The sequence below is a fragment of the Bufo bufo genome, chromosome 6, assembly GCF_905171765.1.
Source record: "Bufo bufo chromosome 6, aBufBuf1.1, whole genome shotgun sequence".
NCBI lineage: Eukaryota > Metazoa > Chordata > Amphibia > Anura > Bufonidae > Bufo > Bufo bufo.
In genome coordinates this window covers 330,264,137-330,276,275 of record NC_053394.1, presented here as the reverse complement: position 1 = coordinate 330,276,275, position 12,139 = coordinate 330,264,137, and positions in this window count along the sequence as shown.

Sequence of the window (12,139 nt, the reverse complement as noted above, 5' to 3'; positions counted from 1 at the left end):
TTCCTAAATCCTTTTCCATTTGGCGTTTCCCTCCAGGAACATCAACCCTGTTACATATCTTTGTGTCATCAGCAAAAAGACAAACCTTACCAGCGAGGCCTTTTGCAATATCACTTATGAAGATATTAAACAAAATCGGTCCCAGTACAGATCCCTGTGGAACCCCACTGGTAACATTACCTTGTTTTGAATGTTCTCCATTGACTACAACCCTCTGTTGTCTGTCACTCAGCCACTGCCTAATCCACTCAACAATATGGGAGTCCATGCTCAATGACTGCAGTTTATTGATAAGTCTTCTATGTGGGACAGTGTCAAAAGCCTTACTAAAATCTAGATATGCGATGTCTACTGCACCTCCACCGTCTATTATTTTATTCACCCAGTCAAAAAAATCTATAAGATTTGTTTGACATGATCTCCCTGAAGTAAACCCATGTTGTTTTTCATCTTGCAATCCATGGGATTTTAGATGTTCCACAATCCTATCCTTTAATAGGGTTTCCATTAATTTGCCTACTATTGATGTCAGACTCACTGGTCTATAGTTGCTCGATTCCTCCCTACTACCTTTCTTGTGAATGGGCACGACATTTGCCAATTTCCAATCTTCCGGGACGACTCCTGTTACTAATGATTGGTTAAATAAATCTGTTAACGGTTTTGCCAGCTCACCACTAAGCTCTTTTAATAATTTTGGGTGTATCTCATCAGGCCCCTGTGACTTATCTGTCTTCACCTTAGACAGAAAACTTAGAACATCTTCCTCTGTGTGGATAGGGTCATTCTCAATAACTTCAATCTAATATACCCTTTTATGGATAGATTTAAACTTGGCCTGAAACAGCAGAAAACAATTATTTAGGGAATTGCTAAGTTGGGAATTGTATTCAACCCAGAACAAAAACTGTGCTTTGGCAGACACTAAATAACTTTGCCAGGCGCAGCAGTAACCACAGATTTAGCTGAATATGAATTGTAGGCCTATTATTTAGGCGGTGGATGACAGGTATACGTTTACGGACAGAATTACACTTGGAGATGCACGGTAGCATTTGAAGTTATTGAGAATGACCCTCTCCGCACCTTCAATCTAATATACCTTTTATGGATAGATTTAAACTTGGCCTGATACAGAAGAAAACAATTATTTAGGGAATTGCTAAGTTGGGAATTGTATTTCAACCCAGAACAAAATATATCCTTTGCTAAACAGCAGACAGTATTACAATTGGCTAGCCACAGCTGAAACACCAGATTTAGGGTACTGCTATTTTGGCAATTGTATTTTCCCCCTCAATAAAATAGCAAGCTTGCAGCCTTTCAAAAAGCGCCAAGAAAGCGCAGAACACCGAACCCGGACTTTTATGAAAATGTTCGGGTTCGCTCATCCCTATTTACAATACTTGTATTAAAAAAAATTGGGATTATATGCTTGCATCTTTATCCTGCAGCGCATGTTGGAGCGGGGCTATGACCGGACCAGGGTCAACACCGAGAAGCAGGCCATTGTGAGTGAGATCCATTCCGAGCTCAAGAGGAAGTTTAAGAGCAATCACCCTAGGATGGCCATATTTAAAAAAATGGTTGGAATTAAAAAGGAGGAATTCAGAGCGGATCAGAGATCCGTGACAAAAAATGCCCAGGTACAATGCTTACATTACTTTTGTATCTCTCCCCAACACTCTGTAATGTATATACAGTTATGAAAATAAGTATTCATCCCTTTACAAATGATTACTTATTAACTGGTGTGACATGTAGCAAATCAGCCGGTTACATCATACATCTCTACCTGGCCATTAGTATACACTCACCTAAAGAATTATTAGGAACACCTGTTCAATTTCTCATTAATGCAATTATCTAGGTAACCAATCACATGGCAGTTGCTTCAATGCATTTAGGGGGGTGGTCCTGGTCAAGACAATCTCCTGAACTCCAAACTGAATGTCAGAATGGGAAAGAAAGGTGATTTAAGCAATTTTGAGCGTGGCATGGTTGTTGGTGCCAGACGGGCCGGTCTGAGTATTTCACAATCTTCTCAGTTACTGGGATTTTCACGCACCATTTCTAGGGTTTACAAAGAATGGTGTGAAAAGGGAAAAACATCCAGTATGCGGCAGTCCTGTGGGCAAAAATGCCTTGTGGATGCTAGAGGTCAGAGGAGAATGGGCCGACTGATTTAAGCTGATAGAAGAGCAACGTTGACTGAAATAACCACTTGTTACAACTGAGGTATGCAGCAAAGCATTTGTGAAGCCACAACACGCACAACCTTGAGGCGGATGGGCTACAACAGCAGAAGACCCCATCGGGTACCACTCATCTCCACTACAAATAGGAAAAAGAGGCTACAATTTGCACGAGCTCACCAAAATTGGACTGTTGAAGACTGGAAAAATGTTGCCTGGTCCGATGAGTCTCAATATCTGTTGAGACATTCAAATGGTAGAGTCCGAATTTGGCGTAAACAGAATGAGAACATGTATCCATCCTCTGATGGCTACTTCCAGCAGGATAATGCACCATGTCACAAAGCTCGAATCATTTCAAATTGGTTTCTTGAACATGACAATGAGTTCACTGTACTAAAATGGCCCCCACAGTCACCAGATGTCAACCCAATAGAGGAGCATCTTTGGGATGTGGTGGAACGGGAGCTTCATGCCCTGGATGTGCATCCCTCAAATCTCCATCAACTGCAAGATGCTATCCTATCAATATGGGCCAACATTTCTAAAGAATGCTATCAGCACCTTGTTGAATCAATGCCACATAGAATTAAGGCAGTTCTGAAGGCAAAAGGGGGTCCAACACCGTATTAGTATGGTGTTCCTAATAATTCTTTAGGTGAGTGTATATACTGTATATATATTTATACACACAGCGAGGTACGGATGTATGATATAACCGGCTGATTTCGTGCGTTTTACACACACAGAAAAAAAAATATATATATTATATATATATATATATATATATATGTATACAGTACATACTGTAAACTGCATTCTGTATTAAAGTAAAAGGCCCCGTACGTCAGATCTGGACGTGACTTAAATGTACTGTGATGTAAATGTACTGCATGGTGATCGAGTGGGTGCAGGAGCTTAACCCGCCCAATCAGTAGCAAGGGTCCGGCAGTCACTGATAGTCAGACATCTGCTGTATGCATTAACCCCTGCATGGTCGTGGTCAGCGCTGACCGCGGCACGTGCGAGCTTCAGACATGTGCAGGGTGTCCATAGGGTCCACACGCTGCTGTGACGGGGACCTGATGGCAGGGAAGGTAGCCCGATGCCTTTCTTAGGCATCGTGGCTGCCTTCCGGGAGGGCCTGTGAGATCCAGCACCCTGGATTACACTGGTGATACACTTACAGCCAATGCATTACAATACAGAAGTATGAAGTCCCAGAGGGGAACAAAAAATAAACTGAAAAAAAAAGTTAAAAAATATAGGTTTTAAAACAAAACATTTTTTTTCAAGAAAAAGAAAGCGTCCTTTTTCCAAGAGAAACTTAAATATAAATTTTAAAAAATAGTAAAAGAAAAAAAAAGACATATTATGTAACGCCGCGTCCGTATCGACCGGCTCTAAAAAAAATATCACATGACCTAACCCCTCAGGTGAACATCGTTAAAAAAAAAGTGGTAAATAAACAATTTTTTTGTCACATTACATCACTAAAAGTGCAACACGAATCAATCAAAACGGCGTATGACCCCTGTGAGACAGTGACAGGTCTCACTCAGGTTAGAGGCAAGGAAGGGGTGGATAGTGCGGTCCACACCCCTGTTCCACCACAGGTGAGAGAAGCTGGAGGTAATCAGCCTGGCATAAGGCACCTCCCAGGGTGTGTGTGTTATCTGTGGACAGAGGCCTGGAGGCTCTGTCTGTGTGGTCTCAGCTGGGCTAGGCTGAGGGACCACGAGGCTAAGTGACAGCCTGGAATTTGGGGGATGCAGTGACGCCCGTGGTACAAGGGCCACAAGGTCAGAGTCGGGAGGACTGCTGGTCCACAATCCCCCAAAGGGACTTGCATTTGCTACAGCCTGGAGGCTGCTGGACTATTGGGCTGAGAAAGCCACATGTTATGACCGTGTGTGAACGGTCCTTTAGGTGAGTCAGGTTATTATATGTTTAGTTAGAGCCCAGCCGGGCAGGTGTTTATTTTGTATCATTTATGTTTGGTTTGCTGAGGTGCCAAATAAAGTGATATTTGGACCTGAAACTTGGTGTCTGGCGACCATACTTGTGTGAATGACCCCCAGAGAAGAGCTAACCCCCCACACCCCCAAAATAGTACCAATTTAACCGTCACCTCATCCCGCAAAAAATGAGCACCTACCTAAGACAATAGCCCAAATAATAAAACAAATATGGCTCTCAGAATATGGAGACATTAAAACATGATTTATTTTGGTTCAAAAATGCTATAATTGTGTAATAATAAAATACAAAAAAATAATATATACATATTACATATTGCCACGTCTGTAATAACAAGCAGTATAAAAATATCACATGACCTAGCCCCTCAGATGAACACCGTAAAAAAAAAGAAAATAAAAACTGTCCAAAAAAATTTTTTGGGCACCTTACATCACAAAAAGCGTAATACTAAGTGATCACATTTTTGGTGAATTTAGTATTTAAAAAAAAATACTAATGAAATTTTTGTGACTGAAATTTTCCACTGTCCACAATATGTGACGAGAAAACAATCTCATATTTGCCTGGATAAGTGAAAGCGTTTTAAAGTTACTACCACATAGAGTGACACATGTCAGATTAGCTCAAAATGGCCTGGGCATAAAGGAGAAAAATGGCCCGGTCATTAAGGGGTGAATTTGCATTTCTTATGAGTTCTGAGTTGTTTGTCTAAACTCTGAACATTGTGTGATTATAGGGGTTCCAGTTCCCTCTGTATAGGATATGGTGGTGGTTGTGGTCTCGGCATTTGAGGAGGAGGGAGAGCATGCTGTACCCTCCCAGCATGCAGATGCTCCACCACCACCTGAAGTTTGGCGAAATGGTGGAGGCCAAAGAGGCTGGCCCCTCTCTGCAGCCGTATTCCACCCTCCCCAGCTCCTGAGGAGGAAGAAGAGGAGGAGGATGAGGTTGTCACCAGCCCCCGCCAGGAGGGTAAATATGTGCACACAGCAATATAATTCTGCATCCATAACATGTACAGAAACAAAGGGCCAAAAATGAGGGGACAACACACACAAAAGTAATAGAAAACAACAAAACTGGACACTAACTATGTAATCTACATAAAAACCATTAACTAAACAACTAAATAACATTATACTGTACTGAACTAGCACTAAATAACCAACTAAATAACATTATACTATACTGAACTATCACTAACTAACAAACTATATAATCATCATAAATATCATTAACTAACGAATTGTAATGTAAATAGTCAGTGCTTTAACAAATATTCCACACAATGCACTAATTCCCTCTTAATCTTAATTGAAAGTAATTTGAATATTTTTTTAAATCCTAACAGTACTCGGTAAATAAAATAAAAAAATTATGCAGCTGCAGCAGGCCGACCAAAGGGCAATGCTGGAGATCAGCATCCAGCAAAAGATAATATGGGAGCAGCAAAGGAGGTTACATCAGCAGCAGCGGCATCTGCATAAGAAGGTGCATCAGCTGGAGGAGATGCACCAAAGGGGATCCAGGAGTTGCTGTACCGCCATAAACAACTAAAGAAATTTGCCTTAAAGGGTCTCTGTCACCTGGAAAAAGGGTATTAGGCTGTCTGACATTAGCGATGTGCTAATCTCAGCTGAACATAACTATATTAATGCCATCTCACTGCCTAAAGCCTTTATTGAGAAAAACAAACTTTTATAATATACTACCGTAATTAGCCTCTAGGTGACCGTTGATCCCTCCTCTTCCTGATCCGATGCCAAGAATGGCTGCGCATTGGTAAGGTCTGGGAATGGATGGGAAAATAATTCCTCTGATTTGAACGGCGGGGATATTGTGGTGGTGGTGTCTTTGGGGGTGCACACAGCAGAGAGTGAAGAGGGTGCAGATAGAGAGGATGAGGAGGGTGCAGAAGCGAATGGCTGAGTGAGCCACTCTGAACATTGTGTGATTACAGGGGTTCCAGTTCCCTCTGTATAGGATATGGTGGTGGTTGTGGTCTCGGCATTTGAGGAGGAGGGAGAGCATGCTGTACCCTCCCAGCATGCAGATGCTCCACCACCACCTGATGTTGGCGAAATGGTGCGTACATTGCGTTGTGTCATTGATCAAGTCGTTGAGGAGCAGGAGCATGAAGATGATAAGGAAGTCGCAATGCTGGATGAATTGCCGGGGGGGGGGCTACTCGATCTTAGATAAGTCAACAGGAGTCTGAAGAAGAGTCAGAGGAGCATGGTGCCGGGGCGGAGGAGGAGCAAGAAGAGCATTCTTTAAACTTTTCTGGGATTCCTGGTGTTGCACATGGCTGGGGGGAGGAGACCGAGGACGACATTATCCTGGACGATGAGCAGGAGCCAGGCCACTCCACCGCTTCCAGTTTAGTGCAAATGGGGGCCTTCATGCTCCAGTGTTTGAAGAGGGAACCACTTATAAAAAGCATAAAGGGCATGACCAGTACTGGGTGGCAACGTACTTAGACCCCCGATACAAGCACAAAATGGTGGACATGTTACAAGTATCACAGAGAGCTGTCAGAATGCAGCACTTCCAGGCCTTGCTTAGAGAAATGCTGCATTCTGCTTTTGCGGGCGCTGGCAGAGGAATTTCCACTCACAGAGAAACAGTTGCAGGTACCAATCCAACAGTGCATTAAAGAAGAGGGCGGTTTGAAGATGTGCTGGTCATTCTTGCAGCCAACCCATCGACAGCTGTCCTCCGTATCCAGCCTCAGGGAACACCTAGACTGACAGGTGTCCGACTATATCGGGTTAACGGCCAATGTGGATGCTCTGAGAAGCGAGGAACCCCTGGACTACTGGGTGTGCAGGCTTGACCTGTGGCCAGAGGTGGAACAATTTGCCATGGAACTCTTGGCTTGCCCCTCGTCCAGTGTCCTGTCCGAAAGGACGTTCAGCGCAGCAGGGGGGATCGTGACCGATAATCGCACTCGCCTAGCTTTCTAAAATTGAATGAGGCATGGATCTCGGAGGAATTCAACACATGTGACGAGTCGACCACGTTTAATTGAATTTCCTCATGACAGCCCACAAATATCTGCCACCACCCAAACAAATAATGGTCCCTGTCTTAGGTAATGTCAGTATGGGGTCTGTGTCCCCACCGCAGAGTGGCAGATCACTCTCTGCACATCGCAGCACCATGGGTCCCAGTACTGGCTTACCTTGTAGGAGACGCAGGCGCCCGCCAGCATACCGCCGTATCCGTCTTCACTGCCAGGTGTCGTCTGATGCGCTATAGCACGCGCGCGCGCACCTCTCCCTTTCTTATATGAGTAGGCAGCTGGTTCCTGATTACCATCCCCACCCGGAGGCGGGACTATTTGTATTTAAGGCAGCTTCACTCATCATGAAGTGCCCAAGCGTGGTTGTTGTACCTCCTGACTCCCGCTGAACCGTCCCACTGTGTCTGTTTATTGGACTTCCTGGATTCTGACCCAGGGCCGGCGCCACCTGTAAGGTGACCTAGGCAGCCGCCTAGGGCGCAATTTAGCAGTGGGTGCCGGAACCGTGCAGTTTAAAAAAAAAAACGTTGGTTAAGTGTCGGCCGGCCGGCGGCGCCCCTCAGGCTGCGCCGCCTGAGCAGCTGAGCGCTCTAGTAAGAATCCTTCAGGCGGAACAGCACTGAGCCGGTGGCCGGAGATGATGTACAGACAGTCCAGAGCCTCAGTGAAGCCGTGGGGGCGCAGCAGACCAGAGAGACTGACACCGCTGTCTCTCTGGTCTGACTGAGCTTACCTTCAGGCTGAGGGTGGAAGCGGCCTGATCTCTATGTTTACCCCCCCCCTGATCCCTACCACTCTTGAGCATGCAAATCAGAGAGGGGGTGGAGCGAAGAAGGAAGGGAAGGCCACTGAGCAGCCGAGCAGCCAGCCACCAGCAATTTCCTGCCTCCCAGTGCCTTTTGGGACAGAAGTGGGCTCCCTGATTGGAGTGCATCTGCTTTCTTCTTCCCCAGGGCGACATTGGTGTAGGTCTCGAGTCCCCAGAGCCAGACCAAGAGCCAGACTGCAGCCAGAGACCAGATCATCTTATTGTCCTGGTGTTAAGTAGACAATGCAATATGTTTATTATTTAATTATTTAGTTATTAATACTACATTGGAAACTAATTTACCTCACATTAAAAGGACACTATAGTCCCAGAACCACTACAGTTTAATGTAGTGGTACTGGTGTCTATAGCCTGTTCCTGCAGAGAAAAGACACTGTGCAGTACTGGTGTTAAAGGAGCACTATAGTGCCAGGAAAACAAACTAATCTTCCTGGCACTATATAGTTGTTTGGAGTGGGGCACCCTCGTGTCCCCCTCCCACTGGGCTGAAGGGGTTAAAACCCCTTCAGCCACTTACCTTTCTCTAGCGCTGGCACTGGGAACTCTTCTCCCCGATCCTCCTCTCAGCTGCGAATGCGCATGCGCACGCATTCAAAACTATGTTCCGCGTCTTCCCACTGTAATTTTCACAGTGAGAATCGCGGAAGCACCTCTAGCTGCTGTCAGGGAGACAGCTACAAGAAGCTTGATTAACCCTAAGGGAAACATTGTAGTTCTTTTAATTTAAATGCTGAGAAAGGGGTAGAACATATGTGATGTCATGATATGGGCAGATCATCTGATAAGGGGGGCGGCAATTTTTATCTTGCCTAGGGCGGCAAAAATCCTTGCACCGGCCCTGGATCTGACCTCTGCCTCATTTCACTACGCATCTGCCTGCTGTCTGTTTATTGGATCATCTAGATTATAGACCTCTGCACTGTCTGACTACGCATCTGCCCATCGCCTCCTGTAAGTCTGCCCGGATCCTGACCCTGCACTGCCTGACAACGAGACCGCTTAAATCTGCATGCTGTATTGCTCTGAACTTTGTTTTGCCTGTATCTGTCAAGTGACTTTTGAATACAGTCTGCCAGTAAAGACCATCTGTTACTTTACTCCGCCTTTGTTGGACTCTGTTCACACTACTGCTAGTACCTGCATTCTGGGTGACTGGTGCCGACACCAGGGTCATGACTCTGAGAATCAGCAGTCAGCAATATTGGGCTAATTTCCAGTCTTATATCAGCTGACACAGAGGATCCACATCCTCTGGTTGTAACAGTACGCTTTGGCCATGGATCCCGCTGGCTCTAAACCAGGAATTTCTGAACTACTACAGGAACTTGAACAACCGCGTATCACCCAGAAACAAGTGATAAATTACTTGCAGCATGTGGCTGCTCGTCTGGACTCCCTTCCTACAGCACAGTCTGCACAGGCTCCTACTGCTCCTGCTGTCCCTGTTGCGGCTGCAGCGTAGCCAAGCTTTTCCGGACCACGATTATCTGCTCCGCCCCGTTATAGCGGCAACCGGAAAACCTGTCGCGGGTTTCTTAACCAGTGTACAATTCACTTTGAACTGCTTACTCATCATTTTCAATCAGACTGAGCTAAAGTGGCGTTCATTATCTCTCATCTCGAGGGTGAGGCTCTGGCCTGGGCGAATCCAATATGGGAGAGATCTGGCCCTATCAACAGTAATGTGGCACTATTTATGGACTCTTTTAAGAGGGTGTTTGAGGAGCCAGGTTGAGCTTCTTCTGCGGCCTCCTCGCTGCTGCACGTCCGCCAAGGAACCTGTTCGGTGGGCCAATATGTGATTCAGTTCCGCACCTTGGCATCTGAAGTTTCGTGGAATGAGGAGGCTTTGGTGGTGGCCTTTTGGGAAGGTTTGTCTGGACGTATTAAAGACGAACTTGCAGTATATGCGATTCAGTTCCGCACCTTGGCATCTGAAGTTTCGTGGAATGAGGAGGCTTTGGTGGCGGCCTTTTGGGAAGGTTTGTCTGGAGGTATTAAAGACGAACTTGCAGGTCGTGATGTGCCTTCCTCCCTTGAGGCTCTGATCTCTCTGGCTATTAAAATCGACATACGGTTTTCAGAGCGAGCTCGAGAGGCCCATCGGGAAAAAAGACTTCCACAACACCTGTTTAAGTCTAATATGTCTCAGCCTCCATTACGCACCTCCTTTTCGGATCCTGAACCCATGCAGGTGAATTCCACTCGGCTCTCGGATGAGGAACGTCGCATGCCTCTACTGTGGGGGTCCGGGTCACCGTGTCCGCAACTGTCCCCAGAAGTCGGGAAACTCCAATGATTAGGGTCTTTGGGAGAGGCGGCCCTAGGCGAAAACTGTTCCACTCTCCAAATTCCTGTGACTCTGGTTCTTGGGGGCATCAAGGTCTCCATATCCGCTTCCTTGGATTCCGGGTCTGTGGGGAACTTCATACACCAAGCTATGGTGAGTCAATACCACATTCCTGTACGCCTGCTGGTGACTGCTGTCAGTGGACAAGTACTGACGGATCCAGTGCGGTTCTTCACTGAGCCGTTGGAATTGCAGGTGGGGTGGTTACATGTTGAAAAGATTTCTCTATATGTGCTCCCTGAACTGTCCCATTCTCTTTTGCTGGGGTTGCCCTGGTTTAGGATTCACAATCCAGTAATCGAGTGGAGCTCTGGAGAGGTTCTTCAATGGGGACAGCTGTGCCAAGGCAAGTGCATATGTTCTATTCAACGAAGGGTTTCTATATCCCTCCCTAAAAACCTGGAGGCCTTGCCGGTGGTCTATCATTCCTTTGCAGATGTGTTCGATAAAAAGGAGGCTGAGATACTACCACCCCATCGCCCCTATGACTGCCCAATTGATTTACTACCTGGGACATCTCCTCCTCGGGGTCGTGTTTATCCTCTGTCTCCCGCTGAATCGCATGCCACAGCAGATTACATTAAGGAGAACCTTGAGAGGGGTTTCATCAGGAAGACTTCTTCACCCGCAGGGGCAGAATTCTTTTTTGTGAAAAAGAAAGATGGGTCTCTTCGCCCCTGTATAGACTACCGTGGTCTGAATAAGATCACCATCAAGAATAAATACCCTTTACCGTTAATTTCTGAATTATTTGATAGACTCCGTGGGGCTCGGATCTTCCCTAAGCTGGACTTGCGGGGGGCATATAATTTAATACGGATTCGTGAGGGTGACGAATGGAAGACAGCTTTTAATACCAGGGATGGCCACTATGAATACCTCGTGATGCCCTTCGGACTCAGTAATGCCCCTGCTGTCTTCCAGGAGTTTGTCAATGATATTTATCGAGATCTGCTCTATTCTTGTGTTGTCTATTTGGATGATATTCTTATTTTTTCCAGAGACATCAGAACTCATCGTAGGCATGTGCAGATGGTCTTACAACGCTTACGAGAGAATCGTCTGTACGCTAAATTGGAAAAGTGTGTCCTTGAAAAGTCGTCCCTGCCCTTCCTGGGGTGCATCATCTCGGATCATGGTCTCAAAATGGATCCTGGAAAGGTGGCAGCAGTGCTCGATTGACCCCGTACCTCTAGCCTGAAGGCAATACAAAGGTTCTTGGATTTTGCCAATTACTATCGTCAATTCATCCGTAACTTTTCTACCCTGACAGCTCCTATTTCCGGTCTGACCAAGAAGGGTGCCAATCCCAAACAATGGTCCCCTGAAGCAGAGACGGCATTTTCCTCCCTCAAGCAAGCCTTTTCTTCAGCTCCAGTCCTCAGATGCCCAGAACCCAACAAACAGTTCTTCTTGGAGGTAGACGCATCCTCTGTGGGAGCCGGGGCGGTCCTGTCACAGAAGAATGCCTCAGTTCGTATGTCTCCTTGCGTTTTTTATTTTCCACTGCCGAAAAAAAACTATTCTATTGGGGACAGGAAACTCCTAGCAATTAACTTGGCTCTAGAGGAATGGAGATATCTTCTGGAAGGTTGTAGCCTACCGGTCATAATTTACACCGATCATAAGAACCTGACCTATTTGCAGACAGCTCAACGACTCAATCCTTGTCAGGCTCGTTGGTCTCTCTTCTTTGCCCGATTTAATTTTCAACTGCATTTTCGGTCCGCTGACAAAAATATCAAAGTGGACGCTCT